The 25,945-nt window shown below is 40.1% G+C and overlaps 1 long non-coding RNA gene across 2 annotated transcripts; it reads left to right on the top strand.

Moving 5' to 3' along the window:
- Nucleotides 1–20,012: 20,012 nt before the first annotated feature.
- On the top strand, nucleotides 20,013–25,691 carry LOC121871388. 2 transcript variants are annotated; one of them, XR_006089869.1, is made up of 2 exons: nucleotides 20,013–20,165; nucleotides 25,220–25,691. It is a non-coding gene; the product is annotated as an uncharacterized LOC121871388 (long non-coding RNA). The 2 variants fall into 2 exon arrangements; XR_006089870.1 differs by having other exon boundaries at nucleotides 25,083–25,691.
- The last annotated feature ends 254 nt before the right edge of the window (nucleotides 25,692–25,945 follow it).

Raw genomic sequence — 25,945 nt, 5'->3', positions numbered from 1 at the left:
AGGGCCTGAACTGCCACCATTTATTAGGGCCTCTGTGTGCCCGTAACAATTCCTTTTACTCTTATACTTATTACCATTGGTAGCGTGACGATAGGAGGCTCGTGGGTAGATGTAATGATAGTATCAAGCAATAGGGAAGAAATAACGGTAAACACTGTAGGTAAATAATAGACACAGTTATACAAATACAAAGTTTATTTAAACATGAATATGAAATTACGAGAAAGAATTTGTTTGTACCAACAGACGAAATCTAGTACTAGGCCCTCAGGCTCAACATACTCACACCATTACTGGGTGGACATAATAACACTTCCAACCCTACTGGGTGGACATACTCAACAACACTTCCAACCCTACTGGGTGGACATACTCAATAACACAACTATTATAGTCACTTAGCACCATAAAGACCAGGGCAACTGCCACTACAACACTCAGTCGTCAGGGGTGATACTCAAGCAACAGCCATGGGGTCCAGCCACCTTGGAGTACTTTCCGACGAACTCTGGGGATCCCAGTGGATTAATTCCACCACACAAATAGCCCTACTGAGTTAGACACTCATCCACCAATGATGGGGGCTGGTAGTGGTGTGTGGCTTGGTAATCCGGGGTCACCTCGCTGGCCGAGCGTTAGGGCCAGACGAGCCAGCTATGGGGGCTATAGGTGGTCTGAAGCGTCTGACGGCCGGGTCTCACGAAGGTAACAGATCCTACTGGACCTCGGACATCTCACAAGACATTGTGGATACAACATCCACCCTACAGACACAGCCTAGGCTGCGTTAGGGACCTGTATGGATGAAGGGACGGGCACTCACTAACCGGTGACATCACCATGTTTCAGGGGACGTTAAAGACGTAAATATGACTTCACTCAGAGCATATCAACTACGTTACTGTAACACTTGCACAATCAACTATTAATTGGGTCAAATCACTTAAAGAAGGGCAAATTACAACACAGCGTGGAATGGCATACCTGTATGGATGAAGGGACGGGCACTCACTAACGGTAGAAATGCCCGCGGCGCCCTCACTCAAACTAGGCCAGGGAGTCCACCTACTCCTATTTCGATGAATTAATTTACGGTACACTCTGACGTTGAAATTGAGACTATGAACTCATTTTCATTCTCTACTATTATCTTCACTAACAATGCTCTGACTCAGCTATCAAAAGCAAAATTAAATTGATTACAAAGGGTTGGATGGCAACAGGTCCCAGCATACAGCGTCTGCTACTAAATCCGCGGATTATATTCCAAGCTCCCGTAGACAAAGACGGGGGAAACAGAAAACGGGGGACGTTTCCACTGGGGGACTCAGAAGGTTTTGTGGACGTTTGAGCGTAGCCTAATATGAATCCTTTAGGTTTTCAGGTTAGCTATTATCATGATCATTACAAAGCTTCCCCCTTCCCCAAGATTTACATTATGCGGTAACGTTCAGAAAACACGTAAGTAGTGACATACACATTAAATCATTAATATAAAGTATAAATGCTCATACAAAACATTGCACCAATTATATCAATAAAAATAGAAAAATAATTCCCTACCGGTGGTCAGGATTGGGTAAAAGAAATGGAAATCTGTTAACATACAACTAGAATGTGACACCCCTTCATAAAAAAAATATATTGGGATACATATTACAAAATAGCACCAAAAATAATAGCACATGGGGTTAGGTACATCATGTCATAATAATACTGAATGGCGGTAAATACATCATATCATAATAATAATAAATGGTGTTACATACATTGTACTGCGCACATCATTGTCATCCCTAAAAATCCCATTTAATTCATATTACGCTACATAACATTCAAATGCACCGCGCTTGTAGAACCTCAGAAAACGGGAAACATTGATAAAGGACAACTCACTTACTCAAGGTTCCTAGACCATGTGTTGTATTGTACCCAGGTATAGTTATATCATATTAAGTGTATGTATTCATAGCATTAAGGATCACTCAGGGTAGGCATAAGATGAATGTTAAAGTCCAGTTGAGCCAGACTAGTGTACTGTAAGACTAAGTGTGGATCAGGGTTTGAAGGTCTTACTATTTACGTCTGTGAGCGTGTAGCGAACATAACTCCAATAGATATCATATGAAAATACATGAGAACAATGATCTGGAAAAAGGATAAATGTATCAGAACTATGTGAGGTGTTGACAGTGATCCAGAAACTATACTTGAAAGGAAATATCGTGTATGCGTCGGTATGAATTTAATACACCTCGTAGCCTCACGTGACATATACCCACGACAGGTACAGTGATCAGAGAATCTTATGTCTGTGTTCAAATAGTGCAATGTGTGAGAGGAGGATCCCTCATTACAGTTTTAAGTGAAGTTGATACACCCCCGCCATGAACATTCAGCCTTTGTTTCAAGGCGCGTCATGTACCCGCCTCAGATGCCACGTTGATATTATAATCCCATGCATTTACCCAAGCACTAGCAAACCAAGACCTTACCTTAGTGTGTAATTTAGGATTAAAATATGTGTTTATAAGACATGAGTGACAATATACCGAAAAGTGTTCAGGTGAGAACCATAAGAAACAAAAGTGTAAATTGAGGATTGGAAACTGTAGGCCTATGTGACGAGGAGCGGCGGGGCACTGCCCTCAGTCTTCCTCGTTCTACCGTCACCTCAGGTCAGTGTCCTAGCGGGCTATATCCCGCCCTATAATTAAGGTTGATAAAAAGAAGTTACTACAGTTTAAAGCTTTGCCGGATATATAAGTGTGATAGGAATGTGTTAAGGGGTGGGATAACCGCCCGTCAGGCATTATTTCTCAGTCTTCCTCGTTCTACCGTCACCTCAGGTGCCATGTGGTCGGAGTACCTTGCCGCCCGGCCGCCATTGTCCCTTTGAGCGTCACAACAGGTGGGGACTACTCCCCGCTATGCCAATCCACTGTGAACCTGTGGATTTTCAGCGCACCACTCCAAATGAATAGTCACAACTAAGGAGACCGTGAGAAACTCTGCGGTCGTCACTTGGAGCGACCTATAATACCAGGCGTAGAAATAGTGCTGGTATGTCTCTAGGTGAAGCCCTCGTCTTTACCCACCGAGGGCGGTGTGCGAACGAGGTGCCTGTTGTGTATACCTAAAAGTCACAAGGAGTCACATACTTGCAGGTATGGAGTGTAACAGGTGTGTTGAGATGGTGCTACTATGTATGATAACCGACGGTACTAGATCCCACACAGGTGGAGCAGTCTGATGTGTTAAGGGATATTGTAAGAAGGAACGACTGAGGTACGGTGGTCACAGATTGTTATGCAATAAGTAGGTGGATGACACGCCATCAATGTAAGAGTTTGGGGCCCATCTGGGTAACCACATTTCCGTTGTTCTTCTGAGGAAGGCCAATTCATGTATATGTTTTTTACCAGTATGTTTGATAAGGAATAAATCAAGTAAGACATGTTATGGTTTCACCCTTCTTTACCCTTATCGATCTGGTCAATGGAAAACCTAACCCAATGCCTAGTCCACTCTGCCCGCTACCTAACGAGCTACATGCTGTCCAGAGGGGGTCTGGTGGAAGCGACCCTTAGGAATTAAGATTAGAGTTAAGTTATCCCCTTAGACTTAGTGACCCCAGAATCTGGCAGTATAACATCATATCATATAATAATACATGGGGTTAAGTACATCATCATAGAATAATAATGATTTGAGTTAGATGCCTCATATCATATAATAATAATAAAAAATGGGTTACATGTTACAAAATACACCCTCACATCGGTAGATAAAGTGCACACTCAAAATTTCCTTACAGAACTCAAATTTCAATGTTCATAGATCATGAAGGTTTCTTTTATGCGATTGGTCAAATGCTTACTAGACACACTGAGATTTAACATAGATTTCTCAAGCTAGGACATAGACGCACGGACCCCATCAAGTCAAAGGAATGATTTGTTGCCCTTAATCTAAAGTCATGTCGCACTCGCGAGAGGCAGCACCATTCAAGGGACTCCGAACGAGCGGGTATTCCCAAGAATTCAATGCTAACGAAACGGTCATGAGAACACCACCAAACCAAAAACTGTCTGTACTTATGACATTTGCCATGTAGAAGTAATAGCACCATATTTTTATGCCCGAAGACTCCCTGAAAGTCACGAACTCTACACCTATATACCAACAACACCCAGCCTACGTAGTAGGGTGTGTCAATTTTGTCAACATGTTAAAAATCAAATTTGGTAGTCAAAATATTGTGCCTCTTTATGTTTAAACTTGAGATTAGCAAACAAAAATGAATTGAAATAACCCTCACCTACATCAATTATACCTTAAAGTTTCAAATATCAGTATTTCAACAAATTAATGAGACTTGATTAGAATTATTCACTTGATATTAACTAATCTCATGTAAGCATATGGATTATGGAGTATTTTATGGTTCTATAGCTTGTGTACAATATGCATGTCAGAACATGAACATGAACAGGCTCTCCGTGTGGGACAGTTTAATTCTTGTTTTGACTTGTACCAAGCGTGAGGATAAGGCGCCCGGCTCACTCTCCTTTTAGATATCATAGACGGTGGTTTGCTCTCATTGCACTTGCACCTACTCTACCAGACGAATTCTACATTTTAATTATTGTAAGTAGGGCATATTGATTGTCGCAGTTACTTATATCATTGTATAAAACATTATGTTCTAAGAAATTATTATGTTATTTCTGTTACAGCATTTTTGATAAACAAATTGATATTTTTTGAAACAACAATTGAATTATGAAACATTGAAATATTTTTCTATTTGTCAGATAGTGTGAAGATGTCAAAATTGAAGACAAGAAGTCAGTTGTCAACCCACTTGAGCCTGCTAGTTGGTAAAGGGAAGGAGCTTCCTGTATCAGAACTTCCAACAGTGAGAGACATGCTAAGATTAGGGTTACTCCTTCGAGAAAAAAATGCAAAGGACAGAAGGAACTATACAGATAAAGAACTCATAAATGACATGATAGTCCCTCTTCTGCATCAATGGACAAAAGCTAATGCACTATTCAAACCACCTGTGATTAATCAGTGTCGAACTATTGAGCTAAAACTAACGAAATTATGGCACAAAGCAGTTGAAACATCACTTGGTAAAGGAAACTTGGCCAGGAAAAATGAATTTCTGCACACACTTGATACTCTGTTTGACATTTTGACCTGCAAGTGCTCCATACAATTATGTTCTGAATCCAACTGTTCTCACTCAGGTAAGAGAGAAAATAATTCCCACATTGATTGTGGTTGTCCTCGTGAAAAGAAGATCCCTGTTTTAGAGCTTGAATTTATAAAGGCACAGAGGACAAAGGCAGAAGGCCAAGGAAGTATGCAAATGGGTTCAATAGATTATTCAGAAACAAAGAAGCAGATTGCTAATGCCAAGAAGAGAGAACAAATCCGAGAGAGGGAACAAAAGAAGAAAATGAAGAGTGAAGAAGCCATCCAAAGAGAGGAAGAGCTGTGTCAAGATGTTTATCACTTCTTTGATAGTTCTTCTGATGAACAGGAAGCAACATCAGATGATAGTTCCAAAGAGCCATCTGAACCTTTACCAAAGAAAATGAAATACAACACAAGAAATATTTCAAACATTGCTTTAGCTAGTATTCGCCACCATGCTGGACTTCGTGAGGCTGCAGAAATTGCAACTGCCGCTTGGATAGATGCAGGCCTCATCAGCCGAGAGGATGTATCTTTGGTGATAGATCATAATAAAATTAGAAGAGCACAAGAAAAAATAATGAAGGAAATATCTGATCAGCATGAAAAAGATTTAAGCGAGGGAGGGCTCTCCTGTCTTTTGTTTGATGGAAGAATAGATGACACAAAAGTTTTGCTAGAAGTAGAGGGAGTGAACAGAAAGTTTCCAGGTCTCATCAAAGAAGAACACTACTCTGTCTGTTCTGAGCCTGGTGGTCGGTTTTTGTTTCACTTTGCTCCCGAAACTGAAGTAGAAGGGAAGAAACATGCAGAGGTCATTGCTGATCATATTTTATGTTGGGTTCAGGAGAGAGGACTTGGCAGTTCACTGCAGGCTGTTGGTGGAGATTCAACTGCAGTGAACACCGGATGGCAGGGGGGTGTAATGACGCATTTAGAGAAAAAACTAGGAAGAAGACTTGTTTGGATTGTATGTGATTTACATACAGGCGAGCTACCTCTTCGTCATCTCATCCAGGAACTTGATGGTCCTACAAAGAGCAACAACAAGTGGTCAGGTCCCCTTGGCATCATGCTGGATGAAGCAACACAACTAGAAATAAATACAACCTTTCCAAAGGTCGAAGTTGGCCCTCCCCTTCCGGCGTTGTCTGAAGGAGTCATCAAAGATCTCAGCACAGATCAATCCTATGCTTATCGTATTGCCCAAGCAATAAGATCAGGAGAAGTGCCTCAGTCATTGGCTCTCTTGGAGATTGGACCTGTCAGTCACAGCCGTTGGTTAACTACAGCTCTTCGTTTCTGCAGGATTTGGATTTCCAAACACGAATTGAAGGGCAAAGTGCTGAAGAATTTGAGGTTAATTGTTGAATTTATTATTGGAGTTTATCTTCCCCAGTGGTTTAGTGTGAAACTTAATCCTATGTGGGTGGATGGGCCCAATCACCTTTTGTTTCAATTGCAGCTAGTAAGAACACAGAGGAAGGTAGTGAGGGACATCGTGTTACCTGTGGCAAGAAGGTCCGCTTGGTATGCTCGATCAGAAGCAGTTTTGCAAGCAATGCTTTGCAGTCAATGTACCAATCTCCGAACCGAGGCTGTAGAAGTCATTCTAAAGATTAGAGGAACGCTAATAGATGACGACCAGTTGGGAGACTGTTCGTTTCATTCAAGAAAAGTTCCCCCAATAAACGTCAATGCCACCAAATTGTCAGAATTGGTTGACTTGAGTTTGGAAGTCTTAGAGCCACCATTGACAACAAGTCTAACTAGCCAAGAATTGAGAAACCTTAAAGAGACTCCAATGCAGGTGCCGAAGTGGCCTTCCCACACTCAAAGTGTGGAGAGATGTGTGAAAATGGTCACAGAAGCAGCGGGCCATGTTTACAGCCACGAGAGGCGAGAAGGTTACATCAAAGCACAAATAGCAAGCAGACTACTGATGACAAGAAACCAAAGCAAAGAGAGTATGAAGGCATTGGTTACTTTCAAATAGACTACGGATAATAAAATATAATAATTTGAAACTTGAAACAGTAACATGTGTGCAAACGCTGGTTATGTTATAAATTCACAAATATGTACATTTAAAAATCCATTTGATGTAGGTAGGACTTATTATAAAAAAAAATTTATGCCAGAATATTGTTTTGCATGCTTAAAGACTACAATAAATTGCTACCAAATTACTCGATTTTCAATTTAGCCAGTTCACCCCCTAAATTGACACACCCTACTACGTAGGACTTACCAACCGGAACTTGAGAATTCACCACAAAGGGACGAACTTATTTGCTCCAGTCTCATCGAAAATTTACCAGAATTTCGGTTCCTATCAGATGCTACAGGAGTTCAGCCTAGCCCATATAAGTGAGTCGGTAGTTTGTGTTTATCTCGTCAGTTGTTTTCCCAGTTGATAAGGATGATAAATATATGCTGGATTTATTTCTTCACAAGTACGGTGCTGTATTTTGTTTATGGGTGAATGAAAGCAAATATGTCTGTGCTCAGGTAGTGTGGGTTCCTATTAAATGTAATTAATTTAAAAAATATTTTCTCTACAGGAAGTACGGTCTCCCAATGGATATAGTTGACTTAAGCACCGTCCAAGATCCTAAGAAATTAATTGACTTTCTACAAATGGTAAGGAAATATTTACAGTATATAGTAAAACAGCATTATAATGATGATGAAAGAAAATCCATTACTGCAGAACCATTTATAAAGCAGTTGAAGGTTGCCCAAAACTTTCACAAAGGTTCAGAATTCAAGCTCATATTTTGGAACAAATTTCATTATTTTATGAAAGCATAGACTTTAAAGTTGAGTCCATTAAGTCTTAAGACTCTTCATAACTAAATGACAGTTGAATGTGCCATTAATTGGGAAGTTTGCAGGATAATTTTTTTTTTCTGCCAAGAATTGTGAGTTGATGGTCAGTAGAATGCCTTATAAGAAAGGGTAAGCCTATACAGTATAGAACTTCAGTGAATTTTTTTCTTCCACAGAAAGTGCAGTGAAGCTGATGATAGTTCAGAATGAAGAGGTGGTTCCCAGCTGATCTAAGGAGAAGGAATAGGTTCTGATTTCTTGGCCATAGCTTCCTCTCTGACTCGGCGCTTTTTCTCTTATTTCTCATTTGTCTTGTCATGACAGGTCTATTGGTGAATGTTGTTAATTATAGCTAATCATTTTATATTTTTACTTTCTGTAAACATTTAGCTGATATATGTGGATGCCATTATGTATGATTTTTAATAAAGGTTTTATAAGTTATGTTTTTGTTATTACTGATCACTAAAGGTTGCAGCACACTGGTTAAAATAAACTTTACAATTATAGCATATACATAGAAATATTAATATGAGGAACTGTAAAATGCCCTGAGATATTAAGTAAATGGAATATATATCCTACCTAACACATAAACTAAAGAATATTACAAGTACAGAATTTAGCATCCACTTAACCTTTGCATATAGGGCAATGCTTCTGTTAGCACTCAGAATTAAAACACTGGGCACTCCCACGATGGAAACATTTCACAACTAGTGCCACGGCCCAAACATGTATTCACTGTCTGTAAGTAATACCGAGTTAACAACGGAAAAAAAAATTGGGGGCAGATTGTTACACATCAAAATTCTTCCAATATTAATGAACCTTATTCACACTCTACACTCAAGTTATTGTTGCAGGTTTCCTTTAATTTAAACAAGACTTTTTCTAACCTAACTCCAAGGTATTTCTTTGAACTTATTACCTTCTCTGCAAACCACCACAAAAATCTGTACCTCGGAAAAATGTGGGACAAAATTATTAGCAATCTGAAATACTCATTAGTTACAGTGGAATGGTTATTAAATACCCATACAGAGAAATGGTTATAACTCAGTTAAAAACTACAGTATCACAGTCATTCCTCCCAACTCGATACTATGTTCATTACATCACCATAGCTGCCACCATTTATGAGGGCTGCTACTGCCACCATTTATGAGGGCCTGAACTGCCACCATTTATTAGGGCCTCTGTGTGCCCGTAACAATTCCTTTTACTCTTATACTTATTACCATTGGTAGCGTGACGATAGGAGGCTCGTGGGTAGATGTAATGATAGTATCAAGCAATAGGGAAGAAATAACGGTAAACACTGTAGGTAAATAATAGACACAGTTATACAAATACAAAGTTTATTTAAACATGAATATGAAATTAGGAGAAAGAATTTGTTTGTACCAACAGACGAAATCTAGTACTAGGCCCTCAGGCTCAACACTCACACCATTACTGGGTGGACATAATAACACTTCCAACCCTACTGGGTGGACATACTCAATAACACAACTATTATAGTCACTTAGCACCATAAAGACCAGGGCAACTGCCACTACAACACTCAGTCGTCAGGGGTGATACTCAAGCAACAGCCATGGGGTCCAGCCACCATGGAGTACTTTCCGACGAACTCTGGAGATCCCAGTGGATTAATTCCACCACACAAATAGCCCTACTGAGTTAGACACTCATCCACCAATGATGGGGGCTGGTAGTGGTGTGTGGCTTGGTGATCCGGGGTCACCTCGCCGGCCGAGTGTTAGGGCCAGACGAGCCAGCTATGGGGGCTATAGGTGGTCTGAAGTGTCTGACGGCCGGGTCTCACGAAGGTAACAGATCCTACTGGACCTCGGACATCTCCCCAGACATTGTGGATACAACATCCACCCTACAGACATGGCCTAGGCTGCGTTAGGGACCTGTATGGATGAAGGGACGGGCACTCACTAACCGGTGACAACATCACGTTTCAGGGGACGTTAAAGACGTAAATATGACTTCACTCAGAGCATATCAACTACGTTACTGTAACACTTGCACAATCAACTATTAATTGGGTCAAATCACTTAAAGAAGGGCAAATTACAACACAGCGTGGAATGGCATACCTGTATGGATGAAGGGACGGGCACTCACTAACGGTAGAAATGCCCGCGGCGCCCTCACTCAAACTAGGCCAGGGAGTCCACCTACTCCTATTTCGATGAATTAATTTACGGTACACTCTGACGTTGAAATTGAGACTATGAACTCATTTTCATTCTCTACTATTATCTTCACTAACAATGCTCTGACTCGGCTATCAAAAGCAAAATTAAATTGATTACAAAGGGTTGGATGGCAACAGGTCCCAGCATACAGCGTCTGCTACTAAATCCGCGGATTATATTCCAAGCTCCCATAGACAAAGGCGGGGGAAACAGAGAAAACGGGGGACGTTTCCACTTGGGGACTCAGAAGGTTTTGTGGACGTTTGAGCGTAATATGAATCCTTAAGGTTTTCAGGTTAGCTATTATCATGATCATTACATTGTGATTGAAGAGGAAAATTACTTGAGACTTTTAGAAATGTGCCTTTGAACATAATCATAACAAAAAACATATTGTACTTTTTCTTGTGACTTGTATCTGACCACCAATAGATTGACGTTAGCAAAAGTACATAAATTGTACAGAAGGGGGGAAGATTATATAGGGAATCCCTCAAATTGATTATTAGGGGAGGCATCCAGAGGATCTATGCCCTTGTGTACAATAGTAATTAATGTACAAGAAATAAATCTCAAGGAAAATTGTGAGTCATAGAAATATATATTGTAGTTTTTTGGTAAACGTTCATTTTCTATCATAGTATACCCTTACAAGATAAAGACAATCGTTTTCCTTCTTGAGGACGCCTGGCCACTAGATGGCGGGCCAATCGGAGGTCTCAAAGTAAAGTATGGGAGACGCTCTACCTACTACAGTGTACTTTCCTTGGCAACACCTTCGCTCAGAAATTTTTTCACATAATATCTTTTCATTTTCCATCGATATCTAAGCTTCCTTATACGTACAGTATTATACATACATACCAACTATTTCGTTTTCTAGGAATTTTACCGATTTGTACCATCAAATTCCGTCTTCCCGTTTTTTGCATGATAAATATTAATATCTTAAAATATTTACTCCATTCAAAATAATCCTTAAAAAAAAGTACTAAAAAAAGTTTATACTCGTCGTACACACCTGTCTTCACCCCGTGTGTTTGATATATCCGCGTTTTATTGTGACAATAATTTGACTTTGTAATAAATTGTGAGTTCGTCAAGTGGAAATTTTTTCCCAGGATCCGCGCACCTGTCGCAACCTTAGTAGTGCTTGTGCAATAAGGCTTCTGCTTGGAACTTCTGTGGTACAGGTGGGAATAAAATATTGACCGTTAGATGCTTAAACGTTTCGTCAGTTTCGACTTATTCGTAAGATAATTTATTCACGCCTTTTACACTCAAACAAAGGAAAATTTGTACATAAGCTTAGACCCTGGAAATTCATCCAAGCTTCGAAAAAAAAGGGCAGTTTTGTGCAAGGTATGTGGACAAGTATGTGTCGATACAAGGAGGACGGTCCAGAAGCTGTCTCGGTCCACTCCACGGACATCACGTACAGTACCTGCATATCAAACTCAAACCTGAAATTTGAGTGCCAAAAATAATGCCCGGTAGTATTATGCAGTACAACAGCAAGGAAATTACTTTAAAAAAGTACTGAATGTAACCAGTGCAGAATTTATGTTTACCGACTAATAATCTCAACTGGGGCATTTATGTAAGATATATAGTGAATTAAGATCAAATGGACATTCTCACCACGGAGTACCCGGATGAGACACCATGTTACCTGAGCAGTATTATTATCTATTGGGAAGCATTACCTCTAAGTGATGTGATTATGAGAGTGCGGGTAGTGACATATGGTAGATATGCGCGAGTGGCTGTGCACCGGAATTCTTATAAGCGGCCTTGAGACTCAGGTGGGAGGGGAGACGTGCCCAGATTCTTGCTTTATATATAAAACAGCGCTTTATACTGGCGACCAGGGAGATGTAACGCTCAATACTTAATTGTTGATTATAGTGTGTTTACTAATCAAGAACACTGTATACACTTTGACCTTAGTTGTTGAAGCTCAGTAATACATGACCAATAGTTGTTGAACTCAGTAATACATAACCAATAGTTGTTGAACTCAGTAATACATAACCAAAAGTTGTTGAACTCAGTAATACATAACCAATAGTTGATGAAGCTCAGTAATACATAACCAATAGTTGTTGAAACTAAGTAATACACAAACAATAGTTGTTGAAGCTCAGTAATACATAACCAATAGCTGTTGAAGCTCAGTAATACATAACAAGTAGTTGTTGAACTCATTAATACATAACCAATAGTTGCTGAAGTTCAGTAATACATAACCAATAGTTGTTGAAGCTCAATAATACATAACCAATAGTTGTTGAAGCTCAGTAATACATAACCAATAGTTGTTGAAGCTCAGTAATACATAACCAATAGTTGTTGAACTCAGTAATACATAACCAATAGTTGTTGAAGTTCAGTAATACATAACCAATAGTTGTTGAAGCTCAATAATACATAACCAATAGTTGTTGAAGCTCAGTAATACATAACCAATAGTTGTTGAACTCAGTAATACATAACCAATAGTTGTTGAAGCTCAGTAATACATAACCAATAGTTGTTGAAGCTCAATAATACATAACCAATAGTTGTTGAAGCTCAGTAATACATAACCAATAGTTGTTGAACTCAGTAATACATAACCAATAGTTGCTGAAGTTCAGTAATACATAACCAATAGTTGGTGAAGCTCAATAATACATAACCAATAGTTGTTGAAGCTCAGTAATAAATAACCAATAGTTGTTGAAGCTCAATAATACATAACCAATAGTTGTTGAAGCTCAGTAATACATAACCAATAGTTGTTGAAGCTCAGTAATACATAACCAATAGTTGTTGAAGCTCAGTAATACATAACCAATAGTTGTTGAAGCTCAGTAATACATAACCAATAGTTACTGAAGCTCATTAATACGTAACCAATAGTTGTTGAAGCTCAGTAATACATAACCAATAGTTGTTGAAGCTCAGTAATACATAACCAATAGTTGTTGAAGCTCAGTAATACATAACCAATAGTTGTTGAAGCTCAGTAATACCTTGATAGAGTCAATGAGCGACTTATCTGGGATGAAATGCACAGGGCTTCCATACACAACAAAGTCTGTATAGTAGGCAACTTTAACCTTGGCCAAATAGATTGGACCGACCTTACAGGTAACTCAGAATCAGAGGATTTTCTCGAGACGATCCAGGACTGTTTTCTAAGTCAACATATAACCGAACCCACACGGGGTAATAATATACTCGATTTAGTTCTGTCAAACAGAGAAAACCTCATTAGCAGTGTCGAGGTAGGGAACGAACTTGCAAACAGCGATCACAAAGAAATTAGAATCCAGTTAGATTTTCAGGGCAGACATAAAGAAAATTCCACTAAAGTACCAGATTTCAGAAGGGCGAACTTTGACAGTTTAAAGAGGCAGCTGAGAGAGGGGGTGTCGCGCTTGGCCGTGAACCTGACAGATGACACAGACCTGATAACGAGATCTGAGATGCCGAGTTCCACGACAATTTAAATAGTGAGTTACTTAATGCACAAAGGCAGAACATACCATTCAAAAAACTCAGATCAGACAACAATGACCCTAAATGGATAAATAATTATTTAAAGAACATCATTGACCAAAGGAAGGCTATAGGTAGAAGGATAAATCGTGGCGAAATTCACCTCCGGGACTATTATAGGGTATTGGCGAGTAGGGTTAAAACCGAGATAAGGAAAGCAAAGAGGAATAATGAGGTAAGGATAGCAAGGGAGGCGAAGACAAACCCCAAAGGATTCTACCAAATGTACCAAACTAAAACACGAGAAAAGATTGGACCAATACGGTCAGACACCGGCGAGCTCACTGATAACGACAGAGAAATGAGCAATAATTTGAATAAATATTTTTCAACAGTTTTCACCACCGAAAATTTAAACATGATACCCGAGGCACCGACTCTATTCAGAGATAGTGAAGAAAACAAATTAAGCGAGATAGTAGTGACAAGTAACGATGTTATTAAGCAAATAGACAAACTAAAGCCTAATAAGTCCCCTGGTCCCGATGAGATATTTGCCAGAGTATTATAGGAATGTAAGGAAGAGCTAGTATGCCCTTAGCAAAGTTGTTTAACATGTCCTTAAAAACAGGTGTAGTACCAGAAACCTGGAGGATAGCGAATGTAATACCGATTTTCAAGAAGGGGGATAGATCACTATCCTCTAACTACCGCCCAATCAGTCTAACATCAATAGTAGGCAAATTACTGGAAGCACTCATTTCAAACTCTATTCGAAATCACCTGGAGAAGCACAGATTGATCAATGATTCCCAGCATGGCTCCACAAGCGGACGTTCTTGTTAAACTAATCTATTAACATTCTTTTCATCAGTTTTCGAATCGGTGGACGAGGGGCACAATTATGATGTGGTATATCTCGACTTTAGCAAAGCCTTCGACAGAGTCCCCCACGAAAGACTAATTAGAAAGGTAGAAGCTCATGGCATCAAAGGTAACATCCTTAAATGGATTAGGGCGTGGTTACAGGACAGGAAACAGAGAGTGAGCATTAACGGCACTAAGTCCCATTGGAGCAACGTCACAAGTGGAGTTCCCCAAGGCTCAGTACTTGGACCATTATTATTTATTATATACATAAACGACATAGATATCGGCATAGACAGCAACATAAGTAAATTTGCTGATGATACTAAAATAGGACGTGTTATTAAATCCGACGAGGACTCAGCAAAACTACAGGAAGATCTAAACAAATTTTTCGAATGGTCTGAAAAATGGCAGATGAAATTCAATGTGGACAAATGTAAAGTACTCAGTATAGGAGATATAAACAGGGAAACCAGATACCAGATGAACAATGATGCCATAGAGAAATCCGACTGCGAGAGAGATTTAGGAGTAATGATAAGTAGGAACCTTAAGCCAAGTAAACAATGTGTTTTTGTTCGTAACAAGGCTAATAAAGTACTTGGGTTCATACAAAGGAGTGTTAGTTACAAGATTAGCGAGGTCATCCTAAAACTGTATCTTGCTCTTGTGAGACCACACCTGGATTACGCAGTTCAGTTCTGGTCACCGTATTACAGAATGGATATAGAATCCTTGGAAAGAATTCAGAGGAGAATGACAAGACTAATCCCGGGCATTAGGAACCTTGAGTATAAAGACAGGTTAAAGCATCTTAATTTGCACTCCCTCGAGAGACGTAGAGCGAGGGGCGACTTGATAGAGGTGTATAAGTGGAAGGCAGGGCTAAACAAAGGGGACATTACAAAGGTACTCAAACTATCCAACGAGGAGCGAACTCGTAACAATAGTTTTAAATTAGACAAATTTAGATTTAGGCGTGAAATCGGTAAACACTGGTTTGGAAACAGAGTAGTGGATGAATGGAACAAGTTACCAAATATCATCATTAACTCGAATACGCTGAATAGCTTCAAACATAGGTTGGATGCTTATATGAGCAATAGGGGTTGGGTGTAAACGGGACTGCCCAGTATGGGCCAATAGGCCCGCTGCAGTTTCCTCCATTCTTATGTTCTTATGTTCTTATAACCAATAGTTGTTGAAGCTCAGTAATACATAACCAATAGTTGTTGAAGCTCAGTAATACATAACCAATAGTTGTTGAAGCTCAGTAATACATAACCAATAGTTGTTGAAGCTCAGTAATACATAACCAATAGTTGTTGAAGCTCAGTAATACATAACCAATAGTTGTTGAAGCTCAGTAATACATAACCAATAGTTGTTGAAGCTCAGTAATACATAACCAATAGTTGCTGAAGTTCAGTAATACATAACCAATAGTTGTTGAAGCTCAGTAATAAATAACCAATAGTTGTTGAAGCTCAATAATACATAACCAATAGTTGTTGAAGCTCAGTAATACATAACCAATAGTTGTTGAAGCTCAGTAATACATAACCAATAGTTGTTGAAGCTCAGTAATACATAACCAATAGTTGTTGAAGCTCAGTAATACATAACCAATAGTTGTTGAAGCTCAGTAATACATAACCAATAGTTGTTGAAGCTCAGTAATACATAACCAATAGTTGTTGAAGCTCAGTAATACATAACCAATAGTTGTTGAAGCTCAGTAATACATAACCAATAGTTGTTGAAGCTCAGTAATACCTTGATAGAGTCAATGAGCGACTTATCTGGGATGAAATGCCCAGGGCTTCCATACACAACAAAGTCTGTATAGTAGGCGACTTTAACCTTGGCCAAATAGATTGGACCGACCTTACAGGTAACTCAGAATCAGAGGATTTTCTCGAGACGATCCAGGACTGTTTTCTAAGTCAACATATAACCGAACCCACACGGGGTAATAATATACTCGATTTAGTTCTGTCAAACAGAGAAAACCTCATTAGCAGTGTCGAGGTAGGGAACGAACTTGCAAACAGCGATCACAAAGAAATTAGATTCCAGTTAGATTTTCAGGGCAGACGTAAGGAAAATTCCACTAAAGTACCAGATTTCAGAAGGGCGAACTTTGACAGTTTAAAGAGGCAGCTGAGAGAGGGGGTGTCGCGCTTGGCCGTGAACCTGACAGATGACACACCTGATAACGAGATCTGAGATTGCCGAGTTCCACGACAATTTAAATAGTGAGTTACTTAATGCACAAAAGGCAGAACATACCATACAAAAAACTCAGATCAGACAACAATGACCCTAAATGGATAAATAATTATTTAAAGAACATCATTGACCAAAGGAAGGCTATAGGTAGAAGGATAAATCGTGGCGAAATTCACCTCCGGGACTATTATAGGGTATTGGCGAGTAGGGTTAAAACCGAGATAAGGAAAGCAAAGAGGAATAATGAGGTAAGGATAGCAAGGGAGGCGAAGACAAACCCCAAAGGATTCTACCAAATGTACAAACTAAAACACGAGAAAAGATTGGACCAATACGGTCAGACACCGGCGAGCTCACTGATAACGACAGAGAAATGAGCAATAATTTGAATAAATATTTTTCAACAGTTTTCACCACCGAAAATTTAAACATGATACCCGAGGCACCGACTCTATTCAGAGATAGTGAAGAAAACAAATTAAGCGAGATAGTAGTGACAAGTAACGATGTTATTAAGCAAATAGACAAACTAAAGCCTAATAAGTCACCTAGTCCCGATGAGATATTTGCCAGAGAGTATTAAAGGAATGTAAGGAAGAGCTTAGTATGCCCTTAGCAAAGTTGTTTAACATGTCCTTAAAAACAGGTGTAGTACCAGAATCCTGGAGGATAGCGAATGTAATACCGATTTTCAAGAAGGGGGATAGATCACTATCCTCTAACTACCGCCCAATCAGTCTAACATCAATAGTAGGCAAATTACTGGAAGCACTCATTTCAAACTCTTTTCGAAATCACCTGGAGAAGCACAGATTGATCAATGATTCCCAGCATGGCTCCACAAGCGGACGTTCTTGTCTAACTAATCTATTAACATTCTTTTCATCAGTTTTCGAATAGGTGGACAAGGGGCACAATTATGATGTGGTATATCTCGACTTTAGCAAAGCCTTCGACAGAGTCCCCCACGAAAGACTAATTAGAAAGGTAGAAGCTCATGGCATCAAAGGTAACATCCTTAAATGGATTAGGGCGTGGTTACAGGACAGGAAACAGAGTGAGCATTAACGGCACTAAGTCCCATTGGAGCAACGTCACAGGTGGAGTTCCCCAAGGCTCAGTACTTGGACCATTATTATTTATTATATACATAAACGACATAGATATCGGCATAGACAGCAACATAAGTAAATTTACTGATGATACTAAAATAGGACGTGTTATTAAATCCGACGAGGACTCAGCAAACTACAGGAAGATCTAAACAAATTTTTCGAATGGTCTGAAAAATGGCAGATGAAATTCAATGTAGACAAATGTAAAGTACTCAGTATAGGAGATGTAAACAGGGAAACAAGATACCAGATGAACAATGATGCCATAGAGAAATCCGACTGCGAGAGAGATTTAGGAGTAATGATAAGTATTAACCTTAAGCCAAGTAAACAATGTGTTTTTGTTCGTAACAAGGCTAATAAAGTACTTGGGTTCATACAAAGGAGTGTTAGTTACAAGACTAGCGAGGTCATCCTAAAACTGTATCTTGCTCTTGTGAGACCACACCTGGATTACGCAGTTCAGTTCTGGTCACCGTATTACAGAATGGATATAGAATCCTTGGAAAGAATTCAGAGGAGAATGACAAGACTAATCCCGGGCATTAGGAACCTTGAGTATAGAGACAGGTTAAAGCATCTTAATTTGCACTCCCTCGAGAGACGTAGAGCGAGGGGCGACTTGATAGAGGTGTATAAGTGGAAGGCAGGGCTAAACAAAGGGGACATTACAAAGGTACTCAAACTATCCAACCAGGAGCGAACTCGTAACAATGGTTTTAAATTAGACAAATTTAGATTTAGGCGGGAAATAGGTAAACACTGGTTTGGAAACAGAGTAGTGGATGAATGGAACAAGTTACCAAATATCATCATTAACTCGAATACGCTGAATAGCTTCAAACATAGGTTGGATGCTTATATGAGCAATAGGGGTTGGGTGTAAACGGGACTGCCCAGTATGGGCCAATAGGCCCGCTGCAGTTTCCTCCATTCTTATGTTCTTATGTTCTTATAACCAATAGTTGTTGAAGCTCAGTAATACATAACCAATAGTTGTTGAAGCTCAGTAATACATAACCAATAGTTGTTGAAGCTCAGTAATACATAACCAATAGTTGTTGAAGCTCAGTAATACATAACCAATAGTTGTTGAAGCTCAGTAATACATAACCAATAGTTGTTGAAGCTCAGTAATACATAACCAATAGTTGTTGAAGCTCAGTAATACATAACCAATAGTTGTTGAAGCTCAGTAATACATAATAACATCAGCATCATTACACTTCCTCCTGTCAGGGCTTTAAGTCGATTTATTTATACAGTAATATGTTACCTCGAAAACTTTGTCTTCGGCTGACTTAACTTAATAGTTTATTGAAGGGAGATTGTTGTGTACGTTATGTTGACCCATGTATGTTTACCTGCTACACCGCGTCTGGTTGTGTACACATCATACATCTACTCGTACACACACTCACATTTATCACACCGTGAAGCAAACATTTATTCAGATGTACACACGTACACAGGAACAACACACGCACACAATTAATCAAGCTGCCGAACCATCTAGAATCGTCATACTGTTAACCTATTTTAAGTGTTCATAAATTTTCTATTAAATGAATTATTAACTGGAGCAAATTTGTCCAGTGACAAGAATGTGTGGATAAAAACATTCCTGCCATCACGTATCATGACCAATGGAACAAGAATGTAGAGGTTTATATTTCATGATTATACGCCTTGAGGCCGTACTATTCTGAATTTCCCCACAAGTAGGAAACCCTGAAATTTCCCCTCAAGTTTCATATAAAGGAAGTTGTCCATTAATGAGTAGGAAACTAGAATTTTACCCAAATGGTTTCGGAAAATTCCGTTTGTCTGTTTGTGTACTGTACATCCGGGCAAGCAGCGGGTAGCGTGAGGCGTCCTTGAGGGAGTGGCCACAGGAGGCCATGGTTTTATTGATCGGTGGAATACTCCTGCGCCTGCACACCGTGTTCCTCACAACTCCCCAACACACACCTTATCACAGCCTCACGGCACGGATAACACCGGGTGAACACGGGTGAGGCAGGTATTTTTGGCCCAGCAGGAGGTAGGTGGGTGTGTCACATGCGGGTAGGTGACGGTGCGGGGCTGGCGCTGTGGGCCCCTAGGCTAGTTGTCTCTCCCGCCGCGGATCAACAGTGGCGCTGTGGCTGTTTGGCGGCAGTTTACATGCGGATTCCAGGGAACTTTCCACCGCAAATCTGTTCCCGTGAGTGATTTTTTCCTCTACTGGTGGAAACTGGAAACAAAAAGGTCGACGTAGTTGGTGTCGTACTTGACTGTCAGTATGAATTGCGTCTTGAAATCAAAGCATTACTTGACTTAAAATACGAAAAATTCTCCCGTTTTGTGCACGTAAGATTATTTCCGAGTTCCACATCAACTGTGACAATGGCATTGTGAAGGAAGTACATAATTGTGAAAGATTGATAACCCAGGCACGAGAAATACAGTTAACATACACTAAAACCGCTTAAGAGTGTAAAACGCGGTGTACGGTACCTGGTGAATTACTGAGCTATGGGGACGTCTGGCATCCCCTGCGGCGTGCTAGGCTGCCGTAGTCATGTATGTATTAACAAGTTCCCCTTCTTGAGTTTCTCTTGAGTTCAAGGGCGTCCTTAGGTGGCAGGAGCTCCTGTTACACGAAGATGATGATGATGATGATGATGATGGTGGTGGTGGTGGTGGTGGTGGTGGTGCAGAAATTAATTACGGCTGAGGACTGAGTGATATTATGGTGTTGCGTAAGGTGTGCAGGTGTGTTGGTGGTATTATACGAGGAGTGAACCAGTGTAATGAGGCAAGTTAGTGATGGTGACACAGGTGTTACGGTGCAGCTGTGAGGTTGGTACAGGTGTTACGCTGATGCAGTTGAGGTGGTTCAGGTGTTATGGTGGTACAGGTGTTACACTTGCGGTGATGAAGGTGTGATTGTGATGCAAATGTGATTGTTAAACAGGTGGGAAGACAGAACAGGTGTGATAATGGTACAGTTGTAATAGTGGACAGATAAAACTCAGGACAGACCCCAAACAGATGTCGCAAATGTGGCAATTGACAAGTGTGATATGTGATAGATAAAACCAAGAGACAGATATGACAGAAGAGACAGTTGTGACAGTAGACGGTTGTAACAGTAAACAGTTGTGACAGTAGACGGATGTGACAGTAGACGGTTGTAACAGAAGACAGTTGTGACAGTAGACGGTTGTAACAGTAAACAGTTGTAACAATAAACAGTTGTGACAGAAGACGGTTGTGACAGTAGACGGTTGTGACAGTAAACGGTTGTGACAGTAAACGGTTGTGACAGAAGACGGTTGTGACAGTAGACGGTTGTGACAGTCGACGGTTGTGACAGTAGACGGTTGTGACAGTAAACGGTTGTGACAGTAAACGGTTGTGACAGTAAACGGTTGTGACAGTAGACGGTTGTGACAGTAGACGGTTGTGACAGTAGACGGTTGTGACAGTAGACGGTTGTGACAGGGTTTAAGTGCTATTGGGCCGTGGACACAAAAATAACTCCCAGGTATGGACCAATATTCTCCGGAAATACCAGGTGTCAATCACGACCTAAGGCCACAGGTGTGCAATATATATATGACAACACGGTTAGGTCACAGGTGTGTATTATATATACGTCAACACGTGAAGGCCACAGGTGTGTATTATATATACGTCAACACGTGAAGGCCACAGGTGTGTATTATATATACGTCAACACGTGAAGGCCACAGGTGTGTATTATATATATGACAACACGTGAAGGCCACAGGTGTGTATTATATATATGTCAACACGTGAAGGCCACAGGTGTGTATTATATATATTAGTTAACAAAAGAATAACCACGAATTTCTGTATCCTCGTTATGAATAGTTATTATGGCGGAAAGAACGCACCACGAAAAATATGCTCAATTTTGTCTGCAGACACCGTTTTCTACTGATTCATTATAAATATGAAATGCCTTTGAATACTTTAGTGTGTGTTAGTTAAGGCACGTAGTGGGGAGAGTAAGATGTAGTTTTCCGCAGTGCGTAACGTGTGAGGGGGGTCTCTGCCATCGTCCACTCACACACAGATCTATACCTCCCGACTCTCCTTCCAGGTTCATGTGTGCTGTGCTCTCTACGTTTTAGGCTACCGTTCCCTTCCTCCCCCACCACCACCTCTCTCTCCTTTTTACGTGTGTCTGGTAAAGTGGAGTGGTGCATTTAATACCGCTGCGTTTTATTTTTATGCACCGTTTTTATGCCCGCGTTTCTGGGACGTGTTTTGGCGGGAATTTCGCCTTTCAAGTTCCCGCGGTTTTGGGGGGATACTGTTGGTTGCTCTGCCCTCCGCTCTTATATTAGTGTTTATTATTTAGTATCTGGCAAAGTGGTATGTAGTTAAGTGTTGTTGTTAGATATATGTGCACACTTTTATACCCAGTTCCTCCTCCATATTTAAGTGTGATGATTAACCTGACGTTTCTTCCACATATTTCCCTCTTTACTCCATGTTTAGGGCGGAGTATAACTTGAAATTACTATCCCATTTCTTGGTTATGGGCTGCTGAACTCCGCATCGTCCTCTTTATGTTACGAGCTGACAGAGTGGAGTGCATAATATACTGATGCTGTTATTTTAATGGTATGTTCTTCAGGCATCTTAAGCGAAATGTTTATACTGAGAGTTCTCGCGCCTTTAGGATTTGGCGGTTACTCAGGTGGGCTCTATTGTCAGGTATTCACTGGTGGAACGACAATGTCTGATTGGATGATTCGTAGACCAACGAGAGTGACGAGCCGTAGTCAAAACATACACGGCGCGAAAAGAGAAAAATAATAATTCGTATCTCTCACGCCACATGTTGTTTAGATTCCAACTTGTGTGCTGACTGGTCACGGATTCACTAACACGGCAGTTATGAGAGGTACGCAAGCACCCTCTCACGTGTGTCCGGCTAGGACTAGAACCCAGGACATGCTAGGGAGAGCTAAGCACCTGAGAAAGGTGCGTATTTATCACTATTATGTCTTGGGTTCGTGTCCCGGCCAGGACGCACATGAGAAGGGTTTGACTCAACACTTTTTTTTTTAATAATAATACACAAATCTTAAATATTCCGACGAACTAATATGGTGTTGAATAGTTTATTCGGAAAAGGTACAGTATAGTGTTGCCGCCTTAATAATACATTAAAAAAACAACACTGAAATCTCTTCCCAGAATATTTCTAATATGTTGCAATAATGAAACAAAATTCGGACTGAAATATCCCATATATATTCTCGAGATTATTTACCGGAGCGGGAAGTAAGATAATGAAACAAATAAAGTTAGGTTAAGTTGAATTTCGGAGGAATTTGACGACTTTGTATATATTTTCCCTCCCATCTCCCAGACTACATCAAATTATTTATGAGATGACACGAACCAAACTAACTTGACCCACCTGATATAATATGAATCAAGAAATAACCTCAGATCATTAGGTTGAGTTAAGTCAGTTACATCATGTGAGCTTGGATCGTGTCATCCTTTGTAAATAATTTAATGTCATAGTCACTGAGGGAGGGAGGGGGGGATGTCAACAACTGCGGTCATTTTTCCTGATTATTTTTAACTTTATTCTCAGTAACTTTAATAATTCTAAGTTTTTGTGTGCTGTTGTCGGAATTCATCTTTAAAATGCATATGAGGAATATTTCAGTTATTAATTTGGTTTATTTACTGCCTTATCAAAAAAAAAATATTCTGAAATTAGATCATTAGCCGTTATTCTGCATTCTCTATATAATTATCCTAAGCTTCGATTTTAAAAGCTCCCCGAATAAATTGCTAATTAACTGTATTCATCAATTCCTCGCTATAATTCTATTTAACAAGTTTAAAACCAAATAAGAAAAAATCACGCACTATTCATTTATCCGTAACCGGCGCCCTCTTTGTGTTGTGCCGGTTCTCTCTGCCCGAATTTATTTACGTTGGTGGCAGAGAACCCGAGGTAAATATAATACTCTTTTATTTATTTCTAGGCTGTGTTGCCTCTCCATGTTTCTTTTATAAAGTGTGGAAAGGTGTGGTGTCGTGAACAATGGCACTTTATATATGGCGTCTGAACTTGCTATATAAACAAGAGTGTTGACGTGTTTTCTTCTCGACCTGACTATATAATGTTTTTGGCGCTAACTTTGATCTTTTGGCCCGTAAAGGTGTGTCTTGGCTAGTAAAGGGATGACTATTGGCGCACATGGGATGACTTTTGGCACGTAGTGTCTTTTGCCGTGTCTCTATTTAACTGACGTTTCTATATAAAAATCTAAAATTATCATGGCTTAATATTTATGTGAGTTGAATTTTTATTATCATATACAAGAGGTGTTTTAAAAAAAATAATTAGTTTCTTATTTTTTTATTGTTATTAAATAAATGTTTGTTTTTAACACAATTTTATATCTAACGTCGATAGTTTTAAAAATTCCAATTAACGCTTTTGTAATTTAATTTAAGTGTCGGTAATTATTTTTCTCGTGTTTCTAAATGCATAAGTTATAATTATATCGATCAATTATAATTTTATGTATTTTTTAAGATAGCAAGTGGTGGTAGTGACGCATGTGGTGGTAGTGGTGGTGACGGCAGATGGTAGCGGTTGTAGTGATGGTTGTTGTTGTGGTAGTGGTTGTTGTTGTGGTAGTGGTTGTTGTTGTGGTTGTAGATAGGGAATAAATCTATTTATAATTAATTGACGTAGTGAGTGGCATGGCTAGAAGTGGTGGTTAAGTTAGGTTAGGTTATGAAGTCCAGTCGGCTAAGTCTTTATCTTTTATCTCCTATCTATATAATTATCTCTATCTATCTATTATCTATACCTATTCTATCATTATCTATCTATCTATCTATATCTATTCTACTATAGTCTTGAGGCAATATAGTGTTATAGTCGTGTGGGTGATAATGACGTCAGATTGCGTCGTAAATCTCAGGCGAATGTTTTCCCTCCCTCACTCACTCACTCACACTCACTCACACTCACTCACTCACTCACTCACACACTCACTCACACTCACACTCACTCACTCACACTCACACTCACACTCACTCACTCACTCACTCACTCCTCGGAAAGGCTCAAGACATGGGTTGAGAGTGAAGAAAATCGACGGAGGTGATGTGGCAGTGTAACGGAGTATATTAATATATATACAGTATACTGGGATATATACAGTATACTGGGATATATACAGTATACTGGGATATACACAGTAAAAGTATACAAAATTGAACTCCCCGCCTGAAGTTGTGGGATGAAGTGAACTCTATTGCTGAAGTGTGTGATAAGTGAACGTCTGGCGCCTCACAAAGACTGAAAGTTGAGTCAGAGTGAACTGTTTGACCTGAGGGCGGTGCATCAGTCGAGTGTTAAGGTGGTCCTCAACTCCCCTGATGTGGTCCTTCACGCCCGGGGAGGAGTGGGTGAGGTCATCCTTCTGTGATTAAAGGAATCCCACACGAACAGGAGGACCGTTTGGAAAGTTGAGACAGGAGGAGGTTGCTCAGGGAAGAGGTGGCCAAAAAAGGGTTGGCCCAGAAGGAGGTGGCCCAGAAGGAGGTGGCCCTGAAATAGGTGGCCCAGAAATAAGTGGCCAAGGAGGGGGTTAACGTGCCTCCTGCTGGCCTCATCACACACCACGATCTCCTTCATCCGTCGCAAGTTACTCGGCCTGTGGGACCCAGGTGAGTGATCCTCTGTAGTATAACACAGGTGAAGGTGATGCTCTCCAACACCCAGGTGAGTAGGTGACAAATTAACTCTCTCATATCATAGGAAATACCTGACACCCTCAGTCTTGGAAGGTTACCCTCTGTTCAGTGGAGAGGGAGGGAAGAGGTGAACCACTTAGTTGAGTGTCCCAGGTGAGTGATCCCGGGCTAAGGTAAGTGTCCCTGGCTCTAGGTAAGTGTCCCTGGCTCTAGGTAAGTGTCCATGGT

Source organism: Homarus americanus, unplaced genomic scaffold, assembly GCF_018991925.1.
Source record: "Homarus americanus isolate GMGI-L3 unplaced genomic scaffold, GMGI_Hamer_2.0 scaffold45698, whole genome shotgun sequence".
NCBI classification, from domain to species: domain Eukaryota; kingdom Metazoa; phylum Arthropoda; class Malacostraca; order Decapoda; family Nephropidae; genus Homarus; species Homarus americanus.
Note: the sequence above shows the minus strand (reverse complement) of the source record. Positions and strands in the feature narration are given on the sequence as shown.